Raw genomic sequence first — 6759 nt, 5'->3', positions numbered from 1 at the left:
CAGCCCCATCCAAACCCCGCGTGCAACCCTGGCGCTGCTCGACAGTGGCCCTGGCACGGCCCCAGGCATCGCCCCCACCTCTGCCCCGGGACACGGGGGGCTGCGGCTGCCAACCTCTTGCTGCTACCAAGGGTCATGGGTGCTGCAAAGAGCCCAGGCCCAGGCCGAGCCCCCGCTGCAGGGGAAGGCAAACCCCCCAGTGCAACCCGCCCTTCCCGCCCCAGTGCAGCGCGGGGCTGAGCCTGAGCGCGGGGGCAAGGCCCCCAGGCAGGACCCCGCGGGGTTGGTGCCAGCAGATGAAAGAGCAGGTTGTGCGTAGGGGGGCCCACAAAGAGTTAAGTAAAGCCGCAGATATAAAATCAACAGCCGGAGTCGGGGGCTGCCGGGAAGCCGCTCCCAGCGCTACAAAAAGCACCAGCCTCGACAATTTCCAAGCCCCCGCTGGTGTCAAGACCGGAGCCAGCAGCGAGAGCGATGGCGAGAGCCTCGGGGCCGGCTCGTTTTCTGCCCACCCCAGGAGCTTCGCATCAGAGGGGGCAGCCCCGTAAAATGGAGAGAGAGACCCGGCGCCCAGCCAGGAGAGGGGCACGTTGCACAGGGACGGGTGCCGGCCGCGGCCTGGTCCCAGCACGGATGCCAGGATGCCTCAATTACTCCCTCATTACCGAACAGTTGGGGTCTGATTAGCTCTCAGAAGACATTTGTGCTTCTCCAACCAGGATCTGGCCACGTGCCCCCCTCGCACGCCGGTCTCCTCTCCCGCAGGGGCGAGACGGGTTGCAGCTCCTGCGCGTTGTTTGCCCGCATGTTCACGGACGGCTCCGTGGCCCAGGCGGGGGCTGCTCCCCCGTGAGCAGAGCAGGCCGCGCACGGGGTCCGTTTGTGGGGTGGTTTTTGCAACCGGAGTCAGGCCTATTTGTTACTGGGGAAGCATCCAGGGTCCACCTAGAAGCCCTCCCGGAGAAGGAAGCAGAACAATCGTCACGAGAAGCTCGACCAGGAGGTCCCAGGACTTGGGGGGGGCCACGGCTGAGTCCTGGAAGAGGCTTTTGGTGGCGCACGTTTCCCCGATAGCGCTTCACCCTTAGTGCCCGACTCCCGAGAACTGAGGTTTGGAAAGAAAACCACGGAGCCACAGCGTCCTCTTAGAGCTGTATTTAAGTTATTGTCCGGACAGTTCAAATAAAATAAAATAATCATAATTAAAAAAAAAATATTTATATATACCACACGGTTACCATGAGCCTAGCTCGAGTGGACATTAGTACATGAACTACACATCACCGGAACGGCATCACGAAATCCAAAGCACTCGTTACGGAGGGACCTAGGGAACGACTAGAGCGGAGGAAGAAACGGAAAACCGAAGGGGCCGTGCTCGCTCACCCCCCCAGCATGAGCTGGACACGGCACGGCCGGGGGTCGGCGTGTCGGAGGGGTGGCGGGCTCCCGGGGCAGCTGGACGCTTGGGGTGGCTGACGTCTTCTTGCGCCGTATTGTTCTGCAGGTGGGGTTGGCAAAGGGCAGCCCCCCGCATGGGGGCAAAGCAGCCGTGAGACTCCCGATCCAGCCCCCTGCCCGGGCTGGGATGCGACGACCAGCCCAAAAGTGTTGGAGCTGGAACAGTGTCGCTCCACGGGCCTAGCAAGGGTCTGAATGCGCTGCAGGGAGCTCGGACGGACGGACGGGACGGCAGAGGATCGAGTCCCTTCTCCAGCCCTGACAGCTTTGTGCAGGGTCACCTGCTGCCAGGTTGGAAGTACCTTTCGGTGGTGTGGGGGCCACGGGGGAAGCACGCTGCTGTCGAGGTTGCTGGTGCTCCGTTGAGCGGGACGGACCCTGCTCCGAACCCCAGCCAGCAGGCAGGAAAGCCAGAGAGGCCGCTGGGAGGTCTCCTCCGTTCCTGGAGAAGCGGTGGGGTGGGGGGAACAGGAGGGCAAAGCTCAGCACGTTGCATGCATCATGCCTGCCACATGGGGAGCCCCCGGGGGAGCTCACTCCTGCTCCCGGCTGTCCCGAGGACTGTTCCCCGCTCCCGAGACTGGGAGGACCGAAGGCCACACGCCCATCAGCTAATGCCAGAAAACATTGGTTTCTGCAGGGCTCCGATTTCCCCCCTCTCCCATGCTTGTGCCCTTCCCAGCCAAGGGCACAAGTTGGGGCCGGCGTGTTTTCAGCATAGTCTCCCCATCGTATGGGACGACCTCCCCTGACCTCTGACACCCTTGTTAACTGCAGGCCTTTGGGGCACCGGCAATGCACCTCACCCTCACCAGCCAAGTGCTCACTAAATACGACCTGAAAGGGGACAAAGGAAACCAGCAGGCATTCGGTGATGGACCCAGTGCTGACCACCCATCAGGCAGGTTGTGGGGCAGCCAGGACCTGGGATGGGAGAAACAGGCATGTTGCTTGAGCGTGCAAAACCTCAATGTGAAAGATCCTCTCTGTGCAAGAAGGAGCAGGGCAGAAGCGACAGGGCAGGCCAAGCCGTCGTCTACGTCAGAACCAGGCTCGGATCATTTCTTCACTTAGGGAGACTGGCGGCGTCCACTCGTGAGTCCCGAACCCCTCCGCTCTTGCAGACGTGCCCATCCCTGAAAGCCAAGGGGGAAAACGGAGCTGCTTTCCACTGGCCCAGCAGTTTCCAAGCTGCCCATTCCTGCTTGTATATTTTAAAAGCCATCGGGGTTTTGGATGGGGTTGCTTACAGCAACGCAGCCAGCTCCTGCCTGTTGCCCTCAAAGCAGGGCTGGGAGTCCTGATGGACTGTCCTGCTCTCTTGGTCTCAGGCCTCCCTCGTGGCCAAGGCGGCTGGGAGCTGCGGGAGAAACGACGTGGATGCAGCGGAGGCGTTTCAATTCAGAAGTCCACGGGCACGTCTAGCTCCTTCTTGCTTCCTTTCTGTGCTTTGTAAAACCCTTGTGTCCTCCAGCCCAGCTGGGCTTCTTTCACTGAATCCACTGCAAAGCCTCACCCCTGCACGTGGATGGTGAGCGGGGAATTGAGGAGAGCCGCCGTCTCTTGACACAGAGGCCTACTTACCAAGTGATTTCTTCGATGCTGACCAGAAAAGCAGAGCTGTGGCCGATTCGGGTTCAAGTCCGACCAGCTCACTTCATCACCCTTCGTAGACATCAGAGAATCATTCAGCTTGCGAGGGGCAGGAATTCGCTGGCGGTTTGGTCTCTAGGTACCCTGACATCGCCCCTTCTCCAGAGACAAGCATCACAGCCAAAACAGATTGCAGCATTTGCACCGTACCTTATTTATACAGCAGAGTTAAACATCCCTGGTACCTTCTCAACACCCAACTATGTGTTTCAAATGAGCAGCGGGGCTGAGCCGAACCAAGACGGTTCGCTATGTGTTGCTTCCATGTCTGGCCAGAGTTTCGGGTCTTCCGAAGTCTTGGAAACAGAAAGTCACTGCCCAGAGACCCAGGTGAACCATAAAGATCCTCTGTAGCATCCACGGAGTTGCTCTTTTCTAGTGCAACCTATGACCGAAAGACAGAGGTGGACGAGAGATGCAGGGCAAGGAAACACCGTTGTGTCTGCAGCTGTCGTCGTATACATGATGCCCACGTGCTACCAGGCTGCAGGCAGAGCGATGGTGGGGGCCACAGGAATGACACTCAAGTGCAGCCAAGGACAAGACTGTGCTCTCCAGGCAGTTGGGAACAATTTGTGATGTAAACGCCACTCCTTCAATGCACCCGCCTTGACGGACCCGGGTTGCAGGGTGTCCGACGACTGCGACCAGTCAGTAAGGATTGCAAAGTTCACCCCAGAAAGAGGTGTCAAGGGAGAGCGCTTGGCTTGACACAGAAGTCCCGCGTGTCTGTGGGCTGGGGTCACTGCCAAGGTCACCGAAGAGGTGACTTCCTTTGTGCTTCCTACGACAGCAGCTCAAGCGCGGGGGCCACCTTCTCCACGTCTCTGCTGTCGTCTTCTCCTTTGGGAGACTTCTGGCTGCTGCCAAAAGGGTGCTGGCTACTGGGACGCATCTTCAGGGTCTGTGGGGCCAGTTGCTTACCCGATGTCACCAGTGGAAACACGGTTCCAAAGCACAGCGGCAACGTGACTTCTGGCGAGGCGAGGCCGATGAGGACATGCACGTAACAGCCTCCCAGGTGCAAAGCGCCAAGCTCAGAGGGGGCCAGACGCTGCTCGGTGCTGCTTCCCTCCCCTCCACCCCCACAGGACAAAGGGCCCTTCGCCCTCAGCGCTGGCAGGACGGGTTCACGTCTGTGAGGGGAGTGAGGGTCGCTCCATGCCGGCAGCGAGAGACCTGGCCCTCCTAAAACTGCTCCAGGGTAACCTGTCAGCCCTTCGCCACGGCCGGGATGACTGCGGAGATTATTTCTGCTTAATCTTTCCTGATCCAAGCATGGGACCCTCTGCAATTCCTTTCCCGGCTGCGGCGGGGGAATGCGTGGCACCCTCCGGCTGCACCAGCCCCCGAGACGCGGAGAATCGCTGCGTGCCCGTCCCATCAGAGGCGTTTCGATTCTCGCAGGTCTCAGCTGGAGTCGGTCCTGCTGTTGATTATCCCTTGCTCCTAACACTGCAATGCTGGGCGCGTGAAAGGCTGAGGGCGCTGGCTAGGGGTTTGTGCGGCTAGCTGGCAAAGGCAGGCCATGCCCCTGTATAAGCTGATGAGAAAATGCACCCACCTGCCTTTGCCGGCTGGCGGCATTGCTACCATTGGCCCCTGTCCAAACCTGGCCAGCCGCGCTGCACGCGCAGAGAGCGCACCACCGCATGCAGGATGGGGCCAGCTCCTCTAAGACCTGGTGGTGAAAGCAGTGGGGAGAGGGGGTGTGTGGAGAGCTCGGGAAGGTGCCAGCGTCTGCTCCCGGCTGCAGCCTCAAGCATCTCCCTGAATAACAAAACAAGTTACAAGCCACGCGCAAAGCGCTGCCTTTGGGGTACAACCCGTGGGAGTTCAAAGCAAACCAAGCCTGTGCTAGACCATGCCTCCACCGGCGAAATACTGCCCTCAGCCCATCTCCCCATGCCTAGGAACCGCACCCCCCCCCACCAACCCTCCCAGGAAGAGCGCTCCGGACTTGGGCAGGCTTTGCCGGCCGTTCTGCAGGGCGCTGGCCACACAATACACAGAGGAAGCTTGTAACACACATGCAGCCTCCTCGGGTTTGAGAGATGGGCGAGAGCGGAAGGAAAGATCCTGATGTGGTTCATCAAAGGGGGTGTCTCTCCACCCAGACAGATCCGCAGGCAGCCACAGCCAAATGCAGCAGGGACTCGGGTCTACTCTCAGGCATCGCTTTAGTTGCTCTTCGGAGTCAGGTGTGAGATGCTCTTATCAAAGACTGATGATGATACCTAATTATATCTCCAAGCAGCAGCCCCTTCCCCAGCCTCCTGACCCGGCAGCGACTCTCTCTGCAGGGTGCCCAGTGACAATGATTCTTCTGCTTAAGAGCAAAGCAACGAAGACTGGCAACACCTTAAATATTTTTATAGGACATCTGTGCCTGCATCTAGAGAGGGAAAAGCGGGAGGTGGGGGGAAAAGGGAGAAAGAAGAGGGGAGGTTTAAAAATGTTAATCGTTCATGAAAGATAAAAGACGTCTTCTGATATAGCAGCACTTTAGCAGTTGGCTGCGCTGAGCAGACCCTGTCTGAGATCGACTGCACGCCAACTTTGTTCCAGAAACGAGTCTGAGAGCCTCTTTCTTCAGCAAGGATTCATTACGTGGAGAGTTCGTTTGTCCTGGCATTGGCAGATAATTTAAATACTGCAGCTTAAATGAGTCCTGGGGGGAAAAAAAGAAAAAGAAAAGAAGCAAGGGCAGGTTTCCTTTCCCTTCTTGCCATTGTCCGAATAACCTGTGTTTGCTACCGGTGCTTTGTGAGGGGGTAGAAGGAGCTGGGCTGACAGCTGCAGAGTGCAGGCTGAGCTGTGGCATGGTGCTCCTCACGGGTACCATGCCTGGAAACAACCTTGCCAGCAATGGGCTGATGCTTTGCCTGTTTTCTGAAGTTGCTAACAGCAGCCTCGAGTGCAGCGCGCTCGCTAACCACAGCAAAGAGTCCTCGGCCCCTGAACCAACGCGCAGCCCATGGCTCACAGATCAAACCCAGCTACACAACCGCTTGGGTGTAGATTCAGGTCCCCCCCGTAACAGCCTCAGAGTGACAGCGCTCTTGTGTTACAGCTCAAGCAGTGGTTCTCAACCAGGGCACACAGCACCCTGCCATGCCCTGAGATCCTCTTATGGGTTTCTGCACAGTATCAGCATCATGAGGAGTGCAAACACTTGCACACAAGAGCAACCCTGAGATTCCCAGTAGGGATCCAGTTTGTCAAACCTGGATCTGGTGTGTCAAATCTCTCGTGCCCATCCGTGTCTGTCTGAGCTCTCTGCAACAGAAGAACGGCTTTAGTATTTTCCTGCTGCCAAAAAACACGAGGAAAGCAAAGAGTCGGCATTTTCCAGGGTGGTCTTCAAAGTTGAGAACCACTGGGCTAGCAGGAAAGCACTGGCCAGGCCATGTGTTGCATCAAGGCTGACAGTAGTTTTACTAAGAGGTTAGATTATAGATTTATATAGGATGGTCTGGACAGGGCTGATCCTGCCTCAGGCACGGGTTGGACTAGATGTCACCTCTGCAGGTCCTTCAAGCCTCACTTATGATTTCTATGATTCTAAATGCCTACAACACATGTGGCTAGATTGGGCCGTGTTAATAAATACTGCCCATAATATATTCCCATGCAATTAGGCCA

At 57.7% G+C, this 6759-nt stretch overlaps 1 protein-coding gene across 14 annotated transcripts in view; it reads right to left on the bottom strand.

The window, feature by feature from the left end:
* Nucleotides 1–1140: 1140 nt before the first annotated feature.
* The window catches only part of BTRC (beta-transducin repeat containing E3 ubiquitin protein ligase), a 144340-nt gene continuing 138721 nt past the window's right edge, over nt 1141–6759 (bottom strand). For all 14 annotated transcript variants that reach the window (XM_090056459.1, XM_090056462.1, XM_090056464.1 and 11 more), the window contains one exon: nt 1141–5785. The gene's annotated coding sequence lies outside the window, so the exon portion shown is untranslated. The remainder of the gene's footprint in view (nt 5786–6759) is intronic.

Source organism: Crocodylus siamensis, chromosome 7 (assembly GCF_052110815.1).
Source record: "Crocodylus siamensis isolate JL-2025a chromosome 7, ASM5211081v1, whole genome shotgun sequence".
In the NCBI taxonomy this organism is placed as follows: Eukaryota; Metazoa; Chordata; order Crocodylia; family Crocodylidae; genus Crocodylus; species Crocodylus siamensis.
The sequence above is the reverse complement of the archived record's forward strand: the minus strand, read 5'-3'. Positions and strand labels throughout refer to the sequence as shown.